Here is a 26,623-nt window from a genome sequence, read left to right on the forward strand (position 1 = left end):
CTTATTGCTCCTATTGTAGCCCAAGCAAGGCAGAAGAAATAAGTTTATTTTCCTAAACAGAGAAATAAACATTTAATCCCCCATTTTCCCCATTATCTTTGGAATACTCTAAGGGACAATTGAGCTGACTATTCACAGTACGCCAGTGTCAAATTAAAAATACACTCTATAGTTACTAAAAGCTGTTCATGGTCTACCAGTTTATCTTTGATTTATACCACTGTGGCCACATTCCAGCTCTAACAAATTACTTTCACCTCCAAACAACACCAAGTATATTTTCCCACAGGGGACAACATTTTAAACACTTGACCTCTAAATTTGACAGTATTTGCACTACACATTGTTATGCTACATGGAAAAGCAGGGGTTTCTTCACTCTTTTTCTACCACCTGTTTAAAGTAAAATATATCAAAACACCTGGTTTCACAAACAAGGCTCCTGTTGCAGTTCTCCCCCAGTTCAACCAGTATTAAGCTGGCATTTCTTCTTGCACAGGTGCTACAAACCAGTAAAGGGAAAGGCAAACCAGGTGCCTGGGACTATGTCTGAAAAACTTTCCCCTCACTGGGATGAAGCAAATCAAAGGCTATTTGGGAACAGAGCAGGACTCAGACTGGGATCTACATGGACCTCCTGGCAAACAGGTAAATGCAAATGTAGCCCTTTGGCTTGGGGACGAGTTATAGCCCAACACAGACAATGCTCTAGATTGTGTCTAAAAGGGCCAAACTTCCCTCAAAATTTGCAAACAGGACTTTTTTTTCCCTCTGAGAAATGAAGAAATTTATAGGGATTTGGCCCAGAAAAGCTGTGTACACGGTGGTGGCCTCTGTGAGGAGGTACCAGACGTGAACAGATCCTGCCGGCTCCACAATGGCCACACAGGGCACGGCTGGGACCATCAGCAAGGCTGGTGGTGCCTCTGAGGGAGGGCAAAGGCTCCCTGCAGCGAGGGAAAAATGTGAGAAAGGTCTTGAGGTACCAACAGCACCTGTGTGAGCCCATCTGCCTCAGCCCTTGGCTCCCTCACCCCATGGGCAATGGGGGAGGTTGAGGGACACCAGCCCTCCCGCTGTTTCAGCAGTTCCACTACTCCCAGAGGAAAGTTTTTTCCTTTTTGTCTTCAAGACCAGTCCAAAATTTGACAAAACAGATGAGAGTGAAGGAATTTTGCACCTAGATAAAGTTAAACTTCAGATAATTTAAGCATTTAAAGAGGATCGTAACGTAGTCTGAGTACAACTCACTCAGATTTCATGTAAATGTTCACTTTACTTCTATTCTTACTCTGGCCTAGAATTCAACCTGAATATTTCACAGCAGAATCTGGCCTTGGAGCCCAGGATGACTGCCTTGGTAATAGAACTGCCATATTTCCATTCCCTGTGATATGTCAGCCTAAAAGATGGAAAAAGGGAAGCTCTGACACCTGAGAAGTCTTTGGTTTAGACTCAGATTTTGACAGAAGGTTCAAGGTACATTTCATTTTGTTGGACCAGTTTGTTTGATAAGAATATCTCTCAGCATAGAAAAAGACGAAGTCATAAAAGAAAATAGTTTCTCTCATCTTTCCTGTCTTCTCTCTTCATCCTCCCTCCAGCACATGGCACGGTAGGTTTGCTTTGTGGCTGGGATACTCAGTGAACTGGAGTGACATCAAATCCATACAACAGCAAGTGTCTGGCAGAAATTAAGTGTCTGTGTATACATAATAGCCAAACTAAAGTTTTCTGTGTGGTTATGGCAAAATTATGGAGCCAGTTGAATCAGTCAGTCTGCTCCTAATCTTTCCCAACACTATACTTAGAAATTTCATGAAAAAATACCCAATTTAACAAATGACATGGCTCTCTCTTGTTGCAAAGACTTTTTTTTCCTCCACCAACTTTGAGAAATGGGCAAGAGTGTGCTCAGTACAACACACATTGGGAATTAAAATGTTCACTAAATCGGTATTTGGAGTGGAGAAACAAAAAGAAGTCTCACTGGGGGGAAAGAAAAAGTGTGTTTATCTTCATTAAAAACTTTGGCTTAAGAAAAAAACCAAACCCTCAGAGTGAACTGGAAGTCTCCAGAGTATTATTCCCTGAGTTTTGAAGTGTTGGAGTTTATGACAGAGCAGTATAGACTGTTGTCATTCATTTAAAGCAGCTTTAGATTTTCCTGGCCTATTGTACTGTCACTACAGACACCTTGCCCTGCTCTCCCCTGGCCACAGGAGAGTTCTAAGGTGCACAGCAAAAAATCTCTTATTTTTCATCTCAAAGGCTTTTATCCAAATACATTAAGCAGTCACTTATTTCATGAACGTAGAAGAAATGGAAATGGAATTTATGACTTCCCTGGGAAACTTTCCTGTTGTTTGTATGTAGTTCATTAAACCTCAGGAGGCTGTTCCTCTGGTGTGAATTCATACTTGAATTCATGCACAGATCAACATCAGCAGAACAGGAAATGCTGAAGGTTGACGGGGGGAAAAAAATCCCTCTTTTTCAGATGACAAAATGGCAACTATTACACCCACAACAACTGGACAGGTTCATTTCGCACACGAGCTGGCCCACAGACACCACTGACCCCCAGCATTCCAGTTTCCTGGGCTGTGAGGAGCAGTATGGGCTGACTTCATTCTAATACTAATGAAATAAAAGCAGCAAACCTCAAACTATAATTATTTGAATTTCATTCCGAAAGATAATGAATCAGTGGGTGTTTCTATTGACTTTGCATTTTAAACTGTAAGCAGTGATGATGTGCCTCTTGTAAAACATATTCCATAACTCTTAATATAATCCTTGGTCTGGGAGTCATTCACCTTTCAGCAGTTGTGATTCTTTTCAATGATTTCTGAGGAAATCACTGTGAAAATTCCCATTTCCAAAGACTGTACCTGCCAGGAAGCAGTGGGAGGAATGGAATCTGGGTGCCAAGGGGCTGGCAGCATCATGGGCTCTTCCACCAACCCCAGTAAGTCCATCCTGTCCCAGGAGTCTTGGACTTGAGTACAGGGATGAAAGGATGGGACCACCAACAAGGCTCCTCAATTTTGGAAAACAAATTATGCAGTTAAATTCTAATTCTCCACAGATCTATGTCAAAAAAACCTCAGCTGCACTCTCTGTACTGTAGATGACAATTTTCTCCTGGTAAAGTTGGGGGTTTTTGTTTGTTTGATTGGATTTTGTTTGGTTTGGGTTCTTGTGTTTGTTTTTTAATACAAGCACTTATCTTTGTAAATTATGATTTTTGCACAGATAACTTTATTTGTGACTTGACTAGTAAAACTCTAAGGAGCTGGACCATATGGAGACCAAAGCTAAAAATTCCATTCCAGAGTTAAAATGCTCTGAGAGTTTGTTCCAGATGGGTTGCAGAAAATCAAACTGCTGTATGAAACACTGCCAGAAAACAGGTCACTTGACACATACCACCTTTGAGACAAAGATTTATATAAATTATCATTTTCAATATTGCACTTCAATGGCATAAAGAGTTTTGTATTTGGAGGTGAACGAGAGCCTTGGTCTTGAGCTATCAACCAAAAAGTTGAAAGATGGAGACAGGGTTTAGTGAGAGGAGAAGTAACTTGGGTTAATTTTGCTGCTACATCTTTTCTGAAAGGCACTGAATAAACATATTTCTGACTTCTCATTTCTCCTTATTACATGCTGCTTTAAAGTGTCTGTGAATTTATATTTACAGAAACAGGCCTGAACAAGTTGAAGTAAATAATTGTAGTGGTAGCAAAATATGTCCTGTGATTTCCTCTACGCTCTATGAAAGCCAAGTGATGTACTGTTCCATAACCTTAACTCAATTTAATCTCAGGAAGTAACCCAGAAGGTGTCTTAAAAGACCCATATTTTAAAGTTTTTTAGATTAATGATTTCTGCTGTAATAATTTGAATTAGGAAAAAAAAGAACAGAAATTGTCCAAGTCAGAAAAAGTAGATTTTGCTGAATGTTTGAAATTTTGGGACACAGTTGCTTCCCAAGGTTCAAATAGCTGTCAACATTTAATTAAAGGACTAGAAAAAGAGATTTTTTCCCTTTATTTACCTAATACAACTGTCATTAGGGAGGCAGAGAACCAATCTCTAAGTTACTAGGTAACTTCTTTGTCTTCTAGCTGAAATGAGAATTAAAAATATTAAATACTATATAGGCACAAAGAGGAAATCACATAATAAAAAGGATGGCTTATTAGGAGCTGGGATTTGTGATGTTAACATGTAGAATATGTACAATGAAAGCTTCTCAGTAACCAATCTGACTGAGCTATGCAGTGTATAATCTTTTGGGAGGGTTTGCTTTGATTATTATAAAATTAGGTCATGCAAGTAGAGGTTGGTATAGAAAGTAAAGACCACAATATCTGTAAAGCATGATTTGCATTATAATCTCAGAGGGGTATTTTTTTTCCTTTCCTTTTTTTTCCCATTCATATGACATATTACCATAAATATTGTGCAAAATAGATAATACCAGATATTTTCTAAACGACTGAAATGGAATTTTGCAGAAAGAACATAGATATTCCCAAGGAATTAGCTCCTTAATTTCTAATACACTTAGCCTACTTCAATTCACAGCAGACATTTAAGTATATCTATTATGAAAACATCCAGAAAACCTGTTAGTTCAGCGCCACTTCAAACTGAACTCTGAAGAGGTGTGAAGCAGCGTACACTCCTCAATTCTCAAGTTTCTGTTCTGACTGAAGGAATAAACTCACAGTTCCTCCACAGCCTTCTCTTGTTAATTGTCAAAATAAAGTAAAAGTAGATGTAAAATGCCTAATTATGCCCTCCTTGTAATGTAACCATACAAGAGACAACGTTCCTCGGTGCTGGGTTGTGCACTGACAGCAGCTGCTTCCAGCAAGGAATTGTGCCATATGTCACAGGCAGATAGTGACTTACAGAACAGTTCTGTATAACTCTTCTTTCCTGTCTTCACAAGCCATAATCCACAAGAAGGACTCAGAGAAATAAGACTCATCTGCAAGACTTTGTTATAAATAACTCCTTTCTAACATATGCTTTGCTGGAGCCACAAATCCCCCGACTTCTGTGAGCAGCTCCGCGGATGGGGGAGCTGGAGATGACTTTCAGAAGCAATTTCTATGATTGCCAGCCTGTATCATAATCATACACCAGAACCTGAAACAATTTCCCATCCATTACCTCTGCATTGTAGCAATCCCACATCCCAGGGTGTCACAGCGATACCCGGGATGCATGGGGTGAGGATGAGAATATGCTTAATCAACCTATTTTCATTTCCTGCACAAAACATTTAGTTTCAAATAATCAAGACAGATAGAGTTAAAATGCTGCTTTGCTGAAATCATCTAAGAAGGTAAACAATTTCTAAATCCACTCTTGTCTACCCCATGGCCCTTTTCTGCTACACTTTTTCAGGAACAGCTTTTTTCCTTTTACCACTGGAGAAAACAACACCACTTTCTTGTTCTACTTCAACATATTTATGTCCTTAATAGATTTTCATAAGAATTTGTCTTGCAACTCTTTGTGTATTAGAAAAGTATTTTGTTTTTTTCCCCTTAAAATTGACATATTCATAAAAAAAAAAAAAAAGCCTTTGACTTAAAGCCAAAAAGAGTAAAAAAATGTGAAATAATTAGTAAAACAAAATAAAACCTTATAAAAGCAGAAGCAAATAAGCCCCAAATATAACACTAAGGGCCATGGGTGGTTTTAAGACAATTGTCAAAATTGCAAACAGCATTTGTATTCATGCAAAAGAATAAACAGCCAGCATCAGATCCAAAAAATCCCTGACTCAGGATATTCTACTGGAGTATTTGCTTCCTATTTACTATCATTGAGTTCCATCAGCTATGGAGTGAGAGATGCATTTTGAGAGATCCCAGGCTGCTCCTTTTTGCAGGATTTACTTCCATTTACTAAGGCACAACAGCAAACTGGACAGAAAGGTTTAATTTTCTTCATTTTATCATTTATTAAATGCTGTTTTCCATTTGTTTGAGTTTGGCTTTATATCTGCATTTGAAAACTTTTATATTCTACATTGCTGTCTCAGAGTAAGTGAAAATACATCTAATCAATCAACCTACCATTAAAGCTCAGTTCTCTGGGACAATCCCTTCAGATAATTTCTTCCAGCAACCAAATACTCAGAACTAAATATATTTAAAAAGAGTAGAAATTTTTCTGTGAATACATTTTTGGGGTATATGGGAATTTTTCAGTGAAGTACAGTTATGGCAGAAGTTCCTGTGCTTCCCACTATCCATGGGAATACAGCTGCACATAGATCTGATATAAAGATACCACAGAAGAGAGATATAAATGATTGATGCCTGAATTGCTGCAATACCAATTAATGCAAAAGGTCATTAATTAATCAATGTTTTCTTCATCACCAGGCAGCTGCAAGTTTCTTCTGTGGATTCTCCACTGTCCAAGGACTCAGAATTCTCACTAGGTTTTTTTTCCACTGGAATGATAACTAACCTCCTCTGTCCTTCTTCTCTCATCCCCCCCAGTCCTGGTAACTCATACTAATGGAACTCCCAGCAATGTTATTTTCTTTGGGATTGGAGGGAGCACAGAGGGATATACAGGCAAACACCTTGAGCACACAGGGATTGCTGCCAGTCCAAAGAGTGTATATTTACATTCCCCATGCAAGAAGAAGACAACAGCACAAGACTAAAATTGTGAGAATTCAATTCTTGCACACACTTGCTGAGTGTGTGCAAGACAAACACAACCTGAGGTCTGTCACAGTAGAGAGAAATTCAAGCTAAGAAATGCACATAATCATTCTTTCTTCTTATCCTTTCTTTTTCTCTTTCCTTCCTTTTCTCTCTTTGGGTCTCTTTCTGAATGTGCAGTGTGGAATATATGTATATTTGATGGCTTTTGTTCTCCAGCGCCGTAACAGCAGGAACACTCTCTGAACATTAAAAGACACCCCTTTAGTAGTTGGGTCCAAATCTGGATACATATCTATGACTTGGCCTCCTGCTGCTTAAGGCAATTTGCACTCAGATCAAATTCTGACCCCCAGAAATGGAAGCATTTATGTTGAAAAAGAGATGAATATTTACAAGGCTATTGTAACAAACCAGGAAAATTATGATATAAATATGATTACACTGAATAAGCCAGATAAAATCTACACAATCTCTATTTCTTTAAAGAAACCCAAAATGATTTTGTTTCTGAAGTACACGTAAAAAGAATTTCAATAACACTGTATTTTCAGACCTTATTGTAAAGGGATCCAAGGAAAGTTTTTCCCTGGTTGTAGTATTTTCTTTATAAAAGCATTATTTCAGACAAAGTAAGCTTGGTTCATTTAAAGTCTCCACAAGGGACTGGTACTTTTTGAATGGTATTTTGAATGTTTTTGATATCCCAGTTTTTGAGATCCCTGGGTGACTTTATTTTCTGGACAACTCAGTTATTCTCTCATCCTCTGACCTTATTATTATATTGTTTTTCCCTTCTCTTCCCCACACCATTCTGAGAGAAAGCTCTCTATAAATTTGATATAAATATAGTTCACGTACAATATCTATAACTTAGTCAACTTCACAAGGCATAAAAATAACAATCTCTTTTTCTTTATACCATAGTTCTTATTTTTGTACAATATTATCCATTTGCTATGAATTCCCCTACAGTGAACTTAAATAAAGCTAAACCAAACCAAAGCAACAAACAAACAATCCCCTAAAATCCATTGTATCCACATCAACTATAGGATAATTTTTTTTTCTCACATTGGCTTGAGTTTTTTCATGTAATCTACCAATTTAAATGCAATGGTCAAGGAGAAAAAATATTTTTCTTACATTGTAAATATTTTTTCTTACATTCCAAATACCTGTCTCTCTTTCTGGCAGTGCCACCTCCCAAGGTTTTTGCCAGAACTCCTCAATGTGCAGACCTTCCTCGCTCCTTGAGTGCAATTCATGACATGAGGACAGAGGGGGATGAACATGCTCAGGACAGAGAACAGAGATCACAGAGATTCGTCCAGAAACCCAAAAGCCAGGGATGTTTGCAGTGATCCCAGACAGAGCTCTGAGCAAAGCTACTTATAGCACTGTACTGTTCTACAGCTGAGAGGTCAACACTTGAAGAACTCCAAAATACACCTTATGTGTAACCTTCCCACTAAGAGAGGGAATTTCCCCTTCAGAAAGATCTGACAAGATGCAGCAGGGCTGAACACAAGTGACACTATTGGACTATTGTGAACATATTAGTATTTTCAACAGGTCTCTCATATGTGAGGAGGAAGATGACAACGACCTCAAGGCATCAACAGTGTAAATTAGACAAAGTGGCTGTAAAATTGAATATCTTACATGAAACAAGGGAGGTCAAAACTCAGAAAGGCGAGGATAAGTTATCTTGTTTGGCTGGTAGACTTCATGGAAGAAATAAGTTTATGTATGGGCTGCCTCCTCTAATTCTGAATTCTCAGAGCTTAGGAATGATTGTTTATCTGCTAACAGCCTGCAGGGATTGGGGAAAATAGCTACAGCATAAAACTGAAAAATAATTGAAATAAATAAAGTGTTACCTGGCACCATCCTTGTTTATTCTGTGCATCTGATATTAACATTCTGATGTCTTATGCTCGTAATACATAATAAGAAATGAAAATGTCATAAAATCAATACCATCTAACAGCAGAGGGAAATGTCACAAATTATCCCATTCTCATTATAGTTTTCAGACAGTAATTTCACAAGCCTCCAAGGGATTAGAAAAGCTGAGCATATTTTTGCTCTCCCCTCAGATGTCAGTTTTATTGTACATGATCTAGGCAGAGAAGGTTCTCTGCTCAAGAAGTTCAAAATCAATTGTTTTGCCAATGAGGTGCTTTCGCAAGGCTGTTGGATGCCTGCAAGTGTGAAACCACGAAATTCTGTGACCCTGCTTAAATTATTTTGCTATACAGAATTACACTCTAACCCCTCATGTGGTAACAGGAGCCTGCTGTGGGCACATACAGACCAGAGAGCTGTGCTGGTAATAAATAAAATTTGCACTTTCTAAAGAAAAGAGACTTATAAGATCTGCTACACATATAATTAATTACTTAGATAATTACCTAGGAGTGATTTTTAACTACGGATTAGAGTCTGCTTGACCCTGCCTAGATAAGAATGAGCCAGGAAGAACTGATCTCTGATAATCCCAGTGATGACATTTGTAAACCCACAGTGCCACTGCTCTGGGAGTGCATGCTCCAGCCAGGTTAGGGTGGAGCTCAGACCTGTGTTATGTATTTTACCAAGATGATTCACTTGCTGTTTTACTACTGATGCTAATCCTCTGATCAACCCTGCTGCATACAAACAAGCATGAATTCAAACTGCTCTGGAGACAATCAGGTACAAAACAGTCAATCCCAGGATCTGCTGTCACTGACCATGTGGAAATCCAAGCCCCCTGCATCCCTCGGCTTGACAACAAGGACCCACTCCTTGCAGTCCATACTGAAACCAGAGGTAGCCATTCATGTCACATGAGCCAGAACCCCAAGGTATTTCCACGGAATATTCTTAGTTGGAAGGGACCCACAAGGATCATCAATGCCCAACCTCTGGTCTTGCACAGGACAGCCCAAGAATCACACCCTGAGTGTTGTCCAAACATTTCTTGAACTCTGCCAGACTTAGTGATGTTAATTTTATATCATATTAAGAAATCTTAGGAAAGACATTTTGTGGGAGGCTAATGGATGCTGTGGGACACTACACACACCAAAGAGTCTTACATCCAGAAAAGTGAGTCATACCAATTAAAAACAAAAACACACAAACTCCCATCATCAGCAACAGAGAACCCAGGCTTTAGGGATAGTTCCAATTATGGCAATACATAAAATATAAATTGTCATTGCAGTGGTCTGGAAAAGGATAATGCCTTTGGTTAAACACCAAAAAATAAAGAGGGGTGAAATGTGAGTCTTTCATTGTGAAACCTCTCCAGTTTTGACAGAGAGAGCAAAGCAAAAAAATTCTGCCAAATCCAAATGTTATCTCAGACCTCCTCATCAAAATATAAACTACTGTGCAATAGCTAGAGCTAAAAGAATATAACTCATACAAATATGAAAACGCTGTTATTTGTAATGGCATCTCTTTCCCAAGGAAATTTTATCCAGAGAATTTAGTGCTTATTAGATTGTAGGACCCTGGAACTTCAGATGGTTACACAGTGTTAAAATAATTTGGATAGGATCAAAGATTCTCTGTGAGGGAAAGGCTCAATGTGTTACTACAGAGATAATTCACTGTTTATCTGAGAACTCTAAGTAGCTCTGAAGCTCAATACAGCACATGATTACTTTGAAAAGCCCAGTTTCCCAATAAAGGCTATTTTACTAATATGTACTGTTAGATTATTTTTTTTTTTAATAATGTTGAAGTACTTTGGTAACTGGAGCCAAATTCAACACCAAGTCCTTACTGTGCATTATTATATGGTCACTCTCAATTTGTTACAAGGGCTCAAAAGTTTAACTGTGGAAAGAGCAGCTAAAGCCAATTAATAAGGTTCCACTGCTTAATATACTTGTTTGTTAGCACAGAATATTGAGAAGCCAAATTCTAAGCTCAGTTCATCACTCTGAGGCACAAAGGTGAATAGGAACATGGGGAATATCCTGGACCTCACTTATGAGAACAAAAACTAAACTCTCCCTTTGGGCTGAAAGAACTGAGACTCCCCCACCTCCAAAACAAAAAAAATGTTTTTCCCAATAACATATTTGAAAAATATATTCATCAGTCATTTCTGACATTATGTACTTGAAATATAGGAAAGAGGAACACATTAACTGAGCATAGATAACTACAGTAGTGAGCAGAATGGCTCACAAGATAAATAGCAGATGAAAATGACAGCTGCTACAATTAAATTCAGTATTTATGTTTTTCTAGTTAAAAATGACATCTTGTTCATAAACAAAAGTAACTCACCAGCTGAGGAAAAAAAAAACCCAAACAACTTCATTTTTTTTTCACTTTAGAAGAAGTGTTTCAGGAAAAGCTCTTTTCAAGTTCAGATTTTTCTTTTTTAATTGCTTCCATATCACTCTTCTGTTTTTATTTCCACATGAGTTCTTTTCAGGTATGTGAGTTCACAAGGATTTATGTGCCACTATCTATAAAAAAGGTCAAAAAGTGCGCTCAAATGGACACATGGGGTTTTTTTTCTCTGAAAGATGATTCTATAGGTTATTGAAATCAGTCCAGGAGAGCACCCAAGTTTTGATGCTGTCCACCATCATTTTTTGTGTCAATACCTCCTAGTCCATATTTCGTCTATCAGAACTGCTATGAGTAATAACAGAGCATTTTGCACAAAGAACAGAAGGACACAGTCACCTCTCCCATGATGGATATCTCTTAATGCAGGTCAGGGAAATCCAGCCCACCACACAATTTTGCCACTGGCTTTAATTTCACAGGGGGCACTTGCCCACTCTTTCTGTTGGTTGAGAAGCCAGACTGTTGATGTGATGAGAAGGATATGGTACATAGCAGAGCTGACCTGCACTACAAGGAGATTTTTATGCCATAAATTCCTTCTGAGTGTGGTAGAGCTACCTCAGGGCAGCACTGCTCCATCCTTCAGGAGAAATGGATTTTTTTAAAAAAAAAATTAATATTTTTTTCTTTAACCTCAGTTTTTAGGTTGCTTAGTGGTTTGTTTGTTTGGGGTTTTTTTGTTTGTTTGGTTCGTTTTCTAACGTATGGGTGTTTTTTGCTTTCTCTCAGGCACTTGGCAGCACAACAACTCCAGAAATCTAACCATTTCTGTGACCTTTAGACTCTAAGTTTGAATTTCCTGGTTTTCTCATTTCTCTGTATTAGTTTCTTTCCCTTTTTCTGAGTGCATTAGAGCTATTAGAGTTTTCCTTTCGCACTATAACCCCAGTATTTATCAAATTAAATACTATTTGGAGGGTTTGGGATTTGAGTTCTGCATCTTGTTGTTGATGTCCTGAAAGTATTCTAACTGAAAGCTCAGTTATGAATCATTAGCAGTCACTTAAATCTTAATGATGTCAAGCAGTTAATGAACAAAAAGGTACAGCACAACGTTGGAATAGATGCACACAGTGAGGTAAATGTGCTTTCCTCAAAGTACAAAGACTTCATGCCTCAATCATATCCCAAAAATGACTTCTAATAAGCTTATGTCTTTCTGTTGAACTTGCTTTTGAATATGACTTCTGCTACACATTAAAAAATACATAATTAGTGTGTTTATTTTCAATGTGACTGACACCTGTAGGACATGGATGGACTGGCTGTGCAATTTTGTCAAAGTTGTGCATTGACCTTGAGTTTGGAGAGGGCCAGCTGCCAGGAAAAAAAAAAAAATTCTTTAATTTCACTGACTCATTCAATTAAAATCATTTTTAGCAAAAATAATCATGGGTGAATCACCATATGTTCTTGAAATTTAGGAGACTGAGATTTTTAAATAGAGTTCAGAGCTTTTCTTTAGATTTACAGTGTTTTCAGTATTTATATTTAAGCTAAATTTACAATCCAGTTGAACATAAAGTTTTAAAACAGAAGGAAAACTAGATAAAGACATGAATGATGCTGGGAGTTACATATTCTTCACCAGCAGATAGAAGTAAATTAGAAGTCAGTAGACAAAGAAAATATTAAAATGATTCATGTAAATCCATAAGAAAACTGAAGAGATTGGAGAAGTAATTGTGATTTTAGAGTTGTTGAATATAATCCAGTGATTCAACATAGAAAGGAGAAGAGAAACAGAATCTGCAAAAGATGCACAGAATCCTGGTAGGAAGAAAATGCAGATGAATGGGACACCCTCTGTTCTCGTACAGCTGTTCCTACACTCATCACTAACCAAATGATGTCTCCTGATGTACAGATCCCACCACACAGAACACGCAGAAAGGAGCAAACTTTGACCCAAACCAGAATGTTTCTCTGTGCACAACTTTTTTCTCCTCTACCCATCCTCCTGTGACTCTTCTAGAAACATATCAGTAGACCCATTGTATTTAAGAATGCTGGAACATTATTTGTGACTTTCTGTACAAGTGAATTGAGGTAATAGTGGTGGTAAGACTCAGGCTACAATTTAATAAAGTTATACAAATTTGATTGAAACTTAGTTAATAAAAAATTGAAAAGCTTACTCCAGGAGCAGATGTTGAAATTAAAAGTTGTATAGACAAATGAACATTCAGAAACTTCAGAGTTGTCTACTGCTTTTAATGCCTGCCTAAGTCATTCTTTCTTTTGCATTAATTCGTATCATAAGCAACTGTATTGTACCCTCTGCTAGGATCGCATCCACCATAAAGCATTCTGTGTTTTTGGAAGTGTTTGGGTCCTTATTTTAGAGTTTTGTCTTTGAATTTTCTTTTTTTTTCCATTCAAAGACAAATTAGTGATCTATGATTAGCAAAATTTCCCAAAACAAGCCACAATGCTCTTTTAAAGGAATACCAAATAGGTAACTTTTTAGATGTTAAATTTCGCAGCACTACTGATGTCTTAAGGAAAACCTGAGTCCAGATCTTACATTCATCCATAATCAGGATGATTTCTGATCTCAATCTGCTTATGAACTTTTTTTTCTGGGAACTGTCTCAGTTCTTATTCCGAGACATTTCACTGAACATCTCATGAGAAATAACAGCAAGATCTACATGTCACTTCCCAAAGAAAAACTCTTGCAGACCCATTTGTAAGGCCGTGCCTCCCTAACACAGACACATCAGTGCTAATCAGTGCTGAACTTGAGAAGAACTCATTGTTTTTGTTTTCTACCAACTCCTGTGGTTTGAGAAGGCTCAGCTTTTACACCCTTGGTTTGCACACCCATTGTTCCTTTGAAAAAATCTCTCAGATGGCCCACTGATCTCTTGCTTTTTGTTACGATCACTGAAAGTTTTCCAGAGTGCATTGCAAGTCCTACTGCTGATTGACTTCTGATAAAACAAAACTGCATAGCTGCACTGTGAAAAAGAGAATGGGTGATAAAGAGAATATTATGTTGCATTAGATGGTAAGAAGATATACCAACTTCAAAGGTTAAACCAAGATCATTATGTGAGCTTCTTTTGTTAAATAAATGATGTTTAGAAGAATAGATTTCGGAAGCAGAATTTACAAGTAGGTACTAGAAAATATGGTAATTTGTTAAAAAAATATATTATATAAAACTCTATATTATTTATTTTTTAAAAAAACTCTAACTGGGCAAATGTTATATTTTGGAAAAAAATAAATTGTGCCTTCTAGATTGAAGTCCATGTGCAGATTAATGGTCTGAGCTTCTTTCAACTACCTCCATCCTCAGTCAGCACCTTTTATCCCTCAGAAGTTATCAGTTTCACCTATACAGCTGTATGGATTTTTATTTTTTATTTTTTTTAAAGGAAAAATTGCCCACAGAGACGTTTGCAAAATAACATACAATCTAAAATTGACCCACTGGCAGTTTCTTCTCCCTCATTGTGTTGGAAAATTTCTGGCAGAGTGAGTATGGAATATTTACATGGAGGGAGCAGCTGAAGCCACCAGAGCAGAGCACACTGAGGAGACACCAGACTTCAGGAGACAATACTGGGAGCACACAACTATTTCTGGAAATGACCTTGAAGCACTGGAGGAGGTTCATGGAGTTGGAAGCAATTTTTATTGTTTTAAAGACCTGCTTACATTGCAGAAGGGTTTTAGAAACATGGCCTTACTATCCAGCCTTCTTCTCTCCATTCTGTCTTTTCACGAAGAGCTACTTTCTCTTATGTCAAAAGTACCCGTTATCCTTCCCTAATTTTGCTTTTATTGGGCCAAAATTTACAGAGAGAGAAAGACAAGAATAGGCTAAATTCTTTTCTTGTTCATATAATCAAGGGCTGTCTCACTTCAGTAACAATTCCTTTGAACTGACAATAGGGATAGACAAAAAAAAAAAGTGATTTATAAGAGCAGCTTGTTTTAAGAAAATATTCCCATTTTTCATATTTATTTATGTTGTACCAGTGAATTCAGACACAAATATATTTATAAACAGTACAAAAATATTCTGCAAATTCAAAGTTCAAAGGCCAAAGTTTGAACATAAGGAAAATCAGCATATCCACATGATTCTTTTAAGAAAGCCTATTAACTAATACATTAATATGTATGTTTTCTATTCACATTGCTGTACACACAAACATACAGGTAAAATGTTAAATAATAGATGAAAGCATCACTGCTTAATGTCCTGCACCAGAAGTAGGAGCAGCCATCAGCATTACAGAGACCCTCAAATAACTTTGGTCAATCAATGCAAAACATGACCAAATATTAATTGCTGCATTTAGCCTAAAATGTGCAAAGCTCTGAGGAAAAAACTGTATTTTTCTAGTATTATTGATGCACTGGTTTAGAATTCCCAAAGGCTAATGGAGAGATTTTCAAAGTAGATTGAATTCTTGCACACAATACCACATTATTTTTCTCCTTCTGGAAAATGGATTCGCCTAAAATATAGACCAACAAATGTGCACTCAATCAATTTAAAATTATTTTAAAAAGCATCTTGGAAAGCAAGTTATAACACAGCAGATTTCCTATTAGAACAAAACCAAACTAAACCCCCAAAGTACAACAAAAATCAGAACAGGAATACAGAAGCCTGAAGACAGATAAGGTTCAGTAGAGCAAAGCTTAATCTAAAGAAGAATATGTTTACCCTGACAGTTTTTGCTATTTTTTTTCTTCACTCTTCTATTTTTCTATTATTTTAGAATTTCTTCCTTGGTCCTGTCAGAAAAATCAATCAAATATCAAAGCTGTATTTCTATGCCTGTATATTGCTGTCTAGTTACATTTGGTACCTCTCCATATGACAGCTTGGTTGTGTTTCATCATTATTAAAAAGTAATAAAAATTGCAAATTACTTTTTAATTAGGAGAATGGATTGTTGCTAAAATTAAGTACATCACTGTGTTGTATTTGAGTCAAACACCTCAAAATCTCATTCTGCACTGAGTTTGGCAACTGGAAAAATAGGATCACCTCTTCTCACCTTTGTACTAATTATCTTCTGTTTAATATCATCTAATCTCTGGGAAGATTTTTAATTGCTTCCTATTTTATTTGGAGATGGATACACGTAATAAGAAGTACAACTGTAGCCTGAATTCTTTTCCATGTTTGCAAAAATTCCAGAGAAAGCACAGAAAAAAATCTTTTTTAAAGCAAACTTCTGTTGGGTAATAATGTCCAGAGTAACTGTCCCAAATTATTCAGAACTTGGTATCTGCTGGACACAACTAAAGGTTAAGACCTAAAACTCATTGTAAACCACTGACAAAATGCAACAGACTGTGTGGCAGAAGGATATTTTTCTCCGTTAAAAGATATATAAGGGAAAGTTTTGCGAATTTTTGTTGAACTGTGGAAAAGAACAGAAAATGAAACAACTGGAACAATTCTCTCTGCAGGTAAACCCCTAAATACCACCCACTGCAGCAGGGACAATTCCCACTGACTTGCTACCCTTCAACACTGCACATAACAACCAGAATACAGAAAAATCCACTATATAGAACAAAGGCAACAGAAATACATTTATGTCACATTTATCAACACGTGCTGAGGGTTTCACAAAGTCGAAGCAGACCAATACTTTTTAATGAGTATTTCTTGCTGTTTGTGAAATGTTCACAGAAATCATGATAATTTTAAAACCATTCATTCCTTCAAAAAAAAAAATGAAAAAAGTTAGGTTTATTCTGTTTTGTGGGCTTATTCTGTTTTGTGGGTTTGACTGAGTACATAACATCGTTTGTAAAAGAACCAAGCTGAAATCCTTGTTCCTCTCCAAGTGGAGGAAAAAAAAAAAAAAGGCATAAAAGCATTTAAAGTGTGACTTTTAGGTATTTAATTTTAATCCTTAAAACCAGCAGCACATTAGCTCTCTAGACATCTCAAGTTCAGAAGTCACTTTCCGAGGACACTCCAGTTTTTCTGCTGCAGATACTCAAAAATATGCCAGTCTGGGAAGCACTTGGCTTCTCAGTTTGTGCCAAATTCCTGGTATGGCTGTCCCTAAGCCAGGGAAGGGCCAAAATGCAGTGTGTGCACTCCTGCTGCAGTTTTTGGGCCTAACTTTGCTAAAAACAGTGGCTGTCTTCCAGCTGAGTCTGAACTGAACCTCAATCCTCACTTCAGACCAGGAGAAGTCAGGCTTGCATCTTTCAATAAAGAAATGAAGGTGTGAAAGGCTTGCTCGAGATTTGTGCTCTCAGACACACACTTTCCCACAGAGCTGAAAAATACTTTTGCTTCCAAGGAAAAGGAAGCAAAATACAGTTGCCATAAATGATGTGCGTAGCATTTGCAGAGATGATAGAGGGAGCTGATGAGTGTTCTCATCTCACACCATAGAGGGAGGCAGAAAGACTTCTGTGCTGTGACAGACTCTGACATGTTCTGTTCCACACATGGCTTTCAAAACATTGAAAAAGAAAAAAACACATGAGAAACCCGTGAGACTCGTGAAATGCAGAATTCCCTTAACTGTGATACTCCTTTAAGTTATGTCCTTGGAAATTCATAACAGGTTTGTATAAGGAGTCATTAGTTTATCAACGTTAGTTAGTTCACAGTCTAGTAACTAAGAGAAATTGTTGGGTAAACCGAGTTTCTATGTTTTTCAGAAGCCACAGAAAACAGAATCACTTCTCATAAACAATTCAGAAAGAACAGAACATTTTCCTTTTGCCTCAAGTTACCAACTGAACAAAACCACACCTTGTGACTTTTTGAACACATCTCTCAATTCTGGTGTTTGCCTTAAGAAAACAAGAGATAAGGTGCATGTATATTTTTCAGAAGCTGAATCTTGTTATCATTTTTATAAGGTCACATACAGAACACAGGAAATTGAAAACCCTGTGGAGGAAAAGAACTGCTGCAGAAGAGCTGACTCTTATGTAGGGTTTGGGTTTTTTTTTCCGTTTTGGAATTGATTTGACTTTCTTCTAATACTTTATTCTCGAAAATATAACCTTTTTCTTTAGAGTTCTTAAGGTTTGAATTGCATGATATCTTACAAACCATACTTAGATTTGTTTCATCTGCTGTTCAAATTCAAATAGAGAAAATGTTATCTGGCCCTGAGCCCTATAATGCCTCTGATACAAAATATCTTCATTTCTAAAACTGGATGAGATTCAGGGTTATAATTTTCTCCAAAGTTCATTGAAAGCCAAAGAATATTTTAGTCTTTTTTGGCTTAGCTTTATTGTTTCACTGCTTTTTTCCCCTTCACTACATCAAAAATTACTCTCTGCTGTGACAGAACTTCAGTTTTCTGCAAAATGGGTTTGCTATTTATATTCTGCAAAACTATTTACATTCATTTATAATCATTGAGTAGATTTGATAAGTGTCTTTCACTCACAATCAAGAACCAACCATTTTCCCCAGAATAGTAATAGCTGCTTGGATATTTTTGTTAGTCATATTTCAGTCATATTACTGGAACTAACAAAGATAAACTCGTGACCCTAATGTATTTGAACATGTATTAGTTACCAGAGACATGAGAACACACGGTTTGTGAAGGAAAACAAATTAGGCAAATAAATATCAATAATTAAACACCTTTAACTTTCAATGGAGTGCTTACTTTTCTTTTTACTATTATAAATATAAATTAACTTCTTTTTAGAATGGGATATAATATTTTCATCTTGTGAACAGGCCTGAGAGTCCTGATCTGATATAATTTTCCGACACCTGAAGAGAGTATAGGGAACTGAGCACATCCTATATACCTTTCAAACAACACTGGAAAATAACTCTACCTAATTAAGTGTCCATTTCTTGCCCTCTCCATAGTTCTGCACAAGGAGTGTGAACAAACAAAAAGGGTATTTATAATGGATGATAAAGTTATGATCAATACTCATGTAAAATTTAGCATCTGATTTAAAACATTTTGATAGAATGCAAAAAAGGTGAATAATACATGAAGTTCTTCCTCCATGGTGCTGCTTCACACCCTCAAAGAGGTAAAGGGTGACCATTTAAAACATTTAAGACCAACAAGCATTGAAAAATATTTTAGCCTTAAAGAGTTCACATAAAGTGAGAAACCAGCTACCTCAGCAGCAGAGTTAAAAGGAATTGAACCCCATCCCACACCACCTTCCGGAAGGAAAACTGGTGATGCTCTTCCATGAGAAACCTTTGGCAGGAGTGGTTTAAAATATATAGCAGGGGGACAGGCAGCACTGAGCACAGTAATCCTGTTATCCTGAGGGCTCTGAAATTATTAATGAGCTGCAGGACTCAGTCTTTTATTGAATTAATTATAATTAATCAAATTTGCCTGACTGCAATGAAAGGCAACCAATAGCTTGATGGGTACAGTTGTTTATCACTCTGAGGTGCTGATTCTTGGCTTTTCTAGTCCTTTGGGACATTCATTTGACCCAATCCCTGTCAACTAATCATTAGATGTCTATTTTTAGGTATTTGTAGGTCTTTTTCCTAGTTAGTGAAGAGACACAAATCTCTCTAGAAGATTATATAAAAATATAATTCCCTCTGCATTATATTTTTAATTTTGGATCCTTTGAGGTGATTTATATTCTGGATGTTCATCTGTTCTATGTCAGACTGAGACTGACTTTAGACAACTGTCTCAAAGTAGTTTAGATGCTTTTTATTAGGTGAGGTAATACAACTGAAGAGTGTTAGAGATCTGGGAAGCAAACTGGATTTGTTGAGCTACTTTAAATACAAGCTTTTCTCACACTTGAATTTAAAAATAAACTGCATTCTATATAAACCCCACCATGTTCATACAATGCTAATTGTATAATTCCAGTAATTTTTTTCTCAGTCTTTTATAAATATCAATCATTTGAAACAAGTAGGAAGTAGAAATAAAACAAATGAGACAAGAAGGGACCTCGTCTTGATTTAGACTTGAGAGAGCTACTTAAACCAGTCACAGAGACTGTCAGAAAATATATCCTGTAAGTGGTTTTCAGGTTAGACAGAATAAGTTCATTTTATCCTTTCAATATAATACTATTTCTTCCAATAATGACAGCTGTGGCAATTTTTATCTTCTATCCTGTTATTGAAGGAGGATTAAGATATTTCTAATATCATACAACTACTCTTTGGGAAAGAGTGCTGGTTATTAAAAAAAGTGCTCTAAAATTAGATCATTCAAAGGTGTCAGGATTCATGTCCAACAGACAAGTTTAGCAGGGAATGACTGGGGGCTGCAGAGCTAGCACTGCTCTAGACATCTCTTCAGATGGAAGAAATTTCCTTGGAGAAGAGAAAAAAAACCTAATTGTGGTACAAAAATACCAAAGAATATTGACCTTCAGCTCTCTGTCAGGTTTGGTTGATTGGACGAATATAGTCAAGGCAAGGTTTAACTATATCCTACAATCCATCTTACTTATCACGAGAAAACTGTGAGACTGGTAACTCTTTCACCAAATTTTGCAGTTGTAATCAAAGATAGTTATTTTGTTGGTTTTTTTTAACATGGAAATGAAGTGGGCTATGTTGGAAGGTTATGGATCCAGCACTTAAAACACTGCTTTATAAAAAGGCTACCAGATTTCAAACAATGTCGCGTAAAAAGTACTGAGGGGCTTTCCTGCACAGGTACAATGGGCAAAGAGTAACTTAGAGACACTACTTCAATTTTTATTCTAGAGCTTTGAGACACAGTGTGGGAAGTTCTGTGCTATTCTACACAACAAAGTATAAATACAGACTACCTCAGCAAAAGAGAAAATGAGAGGTAGATCAAAGCTGATTTAGGAAACTACGATTTTGCTGAACAAATATGAACATGCACCATTATGTCTCCTACAATAAAAGTCACGTAAAGAGGAAAAAAGGTAGAAAGAGTAACCAGTATGTGATACATAAGGATAATTTTCCACAAATTCTTAGCTAGTCTTGACTCTTTGAAAACTACAACCTTTTATCATGAACCCATGGTTTCAATCTCTGCTTTATTCTTGTATTTTGTCCCAAGTTCCAGTTAATACCAGGGACCAGAGAGTTGCTCCCTCTCCCACTCTCTTCTTTCCCGCTTCACTTTTCCTCAGACCTGTTCTGTTATTTTTAGCATTGCTTTGCCAATTTTTGCCATTAAACCTCAAAAACTAAAGTAGACCCAAGCAGAGACAAAACAGTTGTCTTCCTGTTCTCCAAGATATTTAATCTTATTTCCTTGAGACCATTTTGAGGTTGTTTGAATCTCTGCCTCTTTGCTACTAAAACCGGTTTTACTTCACTTTTCTTTGGTAATTGTTGGGATTACTCCTGATAATATTTTTTTAGCATTAGACTTGTTTACTTGTATCTCTAGTATATCACTCTCCACCCTAGAGCCTGTGATGTATTTATTGTATTGGCACTTCTCATGTATGAACTGGGAAAACTATGTTTTCCACCATGAAGTTCTCACTAAGCTTTATTTATTAAGTTATCTAGTTCTAGTTCCAGGAGGCTGAAATCCTTTCTTCTTTGTATTCATTACAATAGGTTTCAGTCCTGGAATGTGTTTTTTTTTCCTTTTTTTTAAAAAAAAGTCTTTTTTTTTAATCCATATCTACTCTTTCAGAATACAAAGTGTGGGGGACTTAAATTTACAATTCTGATTCACTCTTTGCATGCAAGTGGGTGTGTGTACGTGTATATAGTGGTTCCTTATTTTCATGTTTGTCCTTTGTTCCTTACAGATTTATTGTGTTAAAATGAAAGCTTGTGCATCTTACTGAAATTGGATAACATTACAATGACCTAAAAACTAAGTTGCTTGGTACTAGAAATGCTAAATAAATGGCATTTGTGTGGCTGCAGTGAATGCTGAGGGAAGTCTGACAGGGCCACCATTCACTTTTCATTACTGTAAATCATTGCTTGAAAAACTGCTGAGAAATTTAATTGTCTTCTGGAAGCTGAGAGGTACATCTTATAAGGGTGACAATGACAAGGTTGTTGTCAACACACATGGAAAGCACATTTGGAAGAATGTACTTCATCTAAGTACAGAATGTAAAGCTGTTGCCTTTTCCGTGGTTCAAAAGCTAAATAAGAGAGCTGGGAGCATCCCTGTCATGTCTCCTTTCTAAGCTGAAAGTCAATAGTAAGGAGAAAGATGTGTGTGAACAGCTTAGTTTGGTTGCTAAATAAAGAATCCTATGGCCATTATCAGATGCTTTTCATAAAATCAATTTGATTGCATGAGGATGTGAAGGGAGGGGTTTCTTGGTGTCTCAAGGTCGGTGTTTGTGATGTTTTAACTCCTTTTGGGTGAGCATTGAAATGTCCATTTTCTTATAAATTAAGCTTTCTACAGCAGAGTATCTTTCCTTAATTTTAAATAAGAGCTCACTGTCTAGAATTAAAAAAAAAAAAAAGTACCTGGAAATTTCCTTGCCTGTGTTGCAGTTACAGGATGGACTTGCCTCCATGAGAGGGTTTGAGCAGATGTTTGTAGTTGGGTTGGAGACACTCAGCTGAGTGAATATTGTTGTGATGTTGGAAAACCAGTGGAACTTCAATCAATTCCTAGTGAGGTACAATTCTCTTTGAGCTTAGAGAGTCTTAAAGAAGGACTCAGGACTGGACTCTTCATTAATACTGGTTTTATGATATTATATCTGGACCTTCTCTCTCTCCTGCCTCAAAACAGCACCAGTGTGATTAATACAGTACCCCATTATGCAGTTTATATTTATAATAACTTGCAAGCAATTGCATTTAAAAAAATAAAACAACTCCCCCCATCTGGTCACGCACAATGTGCTAATCACAGAAGAACACCCAGAAATGCACAAAATTTCTGTTTCATGAGCACAGAATAATAGAATATCAATAGTCACAGCATAAATATGTGCATAATGATGTTTTATCTTTTGTATACAGCAAGGCTTCACTCATTATCTCCTCACAAACTTTTTTGATGATACAGTCTGACTAATGGATTTCTCTAGCAGTGCAGCAGTATATTTGCATGCAGAAGTGTGTGTATGTTACAGAAAGAAAATCTCTCAGCCTTTTTCAAACGCAACACAGATTCCCTTCAATTCGCTAGGAGAAGCTAACTCAGGTTTAATAAACACTTAGACACCAGAGCACTGGGTTCAGTGTAAGTTCTATGTAGCTGCAGCCTGAAATATTTATAGCTTATATTCAGAATTTCCCCCACATTTATATACCTGCTATTTCAAAGATGTTTGCATTTACAAAGAAAGCAGCACTACCTGTGTTGAAGATATACTCAACACATAAAAGAATAAATTTCCCAAGTTGACTCTAGAAATATGACTGACAGAAGAACAAGCACATTCTGGAAAGCTAAAAAGAGGCAAATTTTCATGGAACTATTCAAGAAGCAAAATGAGTGACTGGAACTATATTTTTACAGAGGCAATCTTTGCAAGTTTTCTTAGCTGCAAGTGAAATAGCAGAATAGTAGTGGTTTGTAGGATAAGAGTAAATATAATTTGTTTCTTTAATAGCAGAGATATTTTTTATCTGGTAGATGTGGCACAGATAAATTGAAAATATGAATCCACGCTAAGACTTTCTCACTTGTAAAATTCTAGAAATTAGATGTTGAAATTTGCAATGCTAATTTGGACAGAGATATGATTCAAAAGGAATTTTTGCTCAGAAAAACAAAAGGCCAAAATTTATCCTCTCCCGTCTTTCCTTCACCAAAAATTTGCTCCGTAAACACTTTCTGGTTGTGATGGAATCAACACAAGATGGGAACTATTATAATATACAATTATATAAAGAAAAAAATAAGTAAAGAAGTGCTCAGGACCCATTAACAGCAGCCCATCGATATCTCTTGTTTTACCAACTGATCCAAACCAGCTAAATCAGACAGAATGGAGCTCATGGAGGTGGAGAGCAACAGCAACGAGCTGGTCTCTGAAAACCAGCAATACCAGGATTCCAGTTCTGATGGGAAGAGGGAGTTTGAGGAGGAAGGAGAGGAGGACGAGGTGTAAAGTTGAGATGGGTAGGAGTTAAATATACTCTGAGCAGGCAGGTATTTGAACTTATGCTAAACAGAGGGAAAATACTTTGCATAAACATCTACTTCTTGTAGTTATTTGATGAGTTTGATTTGAACTGTTTTGTCACAGTACGGTAAGGAGAATCTCCAGAAAAATCAAATATTTTGCTTTATAAGACAGTTGTGACAAAATCATCAAGCCTACTTTTACATCTCCATGTGTAACATACAATGAACTGCACTCACTACATTTAATATACATTTTAAAAGGAATTCTAGAGTGTTTATGGAATTGCAGCTCCTTATTAATAAAATACGTTTGTTAATCCCTTTTCACTAAGCAGTATTTGTTAAACAAGTGAGCATGGCAGCATCAAATATAAAAGCCCCTTTAAAAAAGTGAATACTTTCAAAACAAAATTTGATTTAATAAGAGGGAGCTTCATGAATCTGTCAGGACATTTACTCTGTAATCAGAATTCCAAGCTAATGGAAGTAGGAACTAAAATTTAAAATAAAGGGTGAAATAAAAATTTCATAAATAATATTTTACAAGATGTGAACTTCAACTACTTGACCCTATGTCTTTTATAACTATTTACTTAGGCTTAGAGATATGCCCCACAAAAGTAAGTGCTTCCACAGTTACTGTTCTTGAGAATTAAATTTTAAAGTATCCTATTACTGATGGGAAAGTCTGGGGAACAAGGAAGCTTTTAAATAATGGTAAAAAATCGAGAGTGATAATAAATAAAGATGTAGATAATATGTTATCTGAGTGTTACCAATACTTGGCCAAAGAAACAGCTCCTGCATTGGGGTCTTTCAGGTTACTGCTGGTATAAAATAGTCTGTTCTCACCAACACCTGATCTCCACCCAGATGTGGCCAGAGAGGCTCAGACCCTGTAGAACTCACAGAGTTCTGTTATTCCATGAGGGAGGTGTGATTTGCATGTCCCAGGAATGAAGGACAGGGAAAGCCTGTCAGCCCTGCAGGAAGCTCAGTACAACCCTCAGTAGAAGGTAAAACTACCTTCAGTGCCTGAACAATGAGGTTTCCAGAGTAAACTTCCATGGGCAAATCATACATGAGGAAAAGGCCTTTCAAGGACTCCTTGTGCTGAGGGACCCTTTACAATCTTTTCTTTCCCTGTTCTCCTCTTGCAGGGAAGAATTCTGGCTGGGGGACAAGCTGAACGAAAGCAAGAGACTTCAGAGAGCTCTGAGTTTCCTCTCAAATCTGTTCTGCTCTGCATTTCCTTTGTTCTTCCATTCATCCCACTCCCTTTCTCCCCTTGAGGGAGGAGCAACAAGCTGCAGGAACAGATGTTTCTAATTTCATTAGACACTTCACACTGATATTCTGAGCTTTCCTTCCCAGTTAAGCAATGAGAAGGCTCAGTGTATCTCTCAGGAGTAGCACAATTCTCAACGGGGGCTAATACACGTACATTTAACATTCCAAATCTTTTGTATGTCTATAGCAAATCACAAATAGAAAAATCAGTGCCAAAGATTGCTTATTAAGTATGTTATTAAGAACATGTAGTTAAGTAAGGTATTTAAGCATTCTTCTTAAAAAACAAACAAACAAACAAACAGTTGAAACTTAGTGTATGGAACCTATATGCAAAACACTCAGATGGTTTCAAAATCTTTTTCCAAACAAATGCCTAGAATTTTTTTAGTGGATTTTCTGAAGTGTTAGGTATAAAAGAAGTCCAATCCATGGATCCCCTTCCCCCCCCCCATAGTTTATTTTTCTTCGCCTATTTCTTTATCCTTTTTGATCCCAATTAGTGAATTTTTCTAAGACTTGTTAATCCAGAAAAACAGACAAAACGAAACAAAATACACATCTTAACTTACTGAGTTCACTCAACTAGAAACTTCCAGGTTTAAAAGACAAAAGCAAATACAAAAATTAGTTTTTTGTTTTCCTGGAGGACTTAGTCTATCCTGTGCTATGACATTACAGTACAAACACACCAAAATTCTGCTCCTGGTTACTCAGCCCTGACAGAGAACAGTCACCAGATTTAAGAAGCCTTTTGAAAAAAATATGGCTTGACTAAATCAGAGTCTTAAAAGCTGAGGAAATGCCCATTTTCTTATAAATCAAACTTTCTACAGCAGAGTATCTTTCCTTAATTTTAAATAAGAGCTCACTGCCTAGAATTAAAAAAAAAAAAATTACCTGAAAAAGGAGCACTGGAAATTTCCTTGCCTGTGTTGCAGCTACAGGATGGACTTGCCTCCGTGGAGGGGTTTCAGTAGGTGTTTGTAATTGAGTTGAAGACACTCAGCTGAGTGAATATTGTTGTGATGTTGTAGAACTAGTTGAATTGCAATCACTGAAATTGGATGAGTCTGGAGCTCCCAGAAACTTCAGTTTAATAATTTTTGCAATTAACATTATAATTTCAAATTAAGAAGCATAAAAGTGATATTAAACTGGCATTATATGTGACCCAATAAAATTTAAAAAAAAAATCCTGGATGGACCTACTTTTAATATAGT

This window comes from Corapipo altera, unplaced genomic scaffold (assembly GCF_003945725.1).
Source record: "Corapipo altera isolate COAL_440 unplaced genomic scaffold, ASM394572v1 65, whole genome shotgun sequence".
Lineage (NCBI taxonomy): Eukaryota > Metazoa > Chordata > Aves > Passeriformes > Pipridae > Corapipo > Corapipo altera.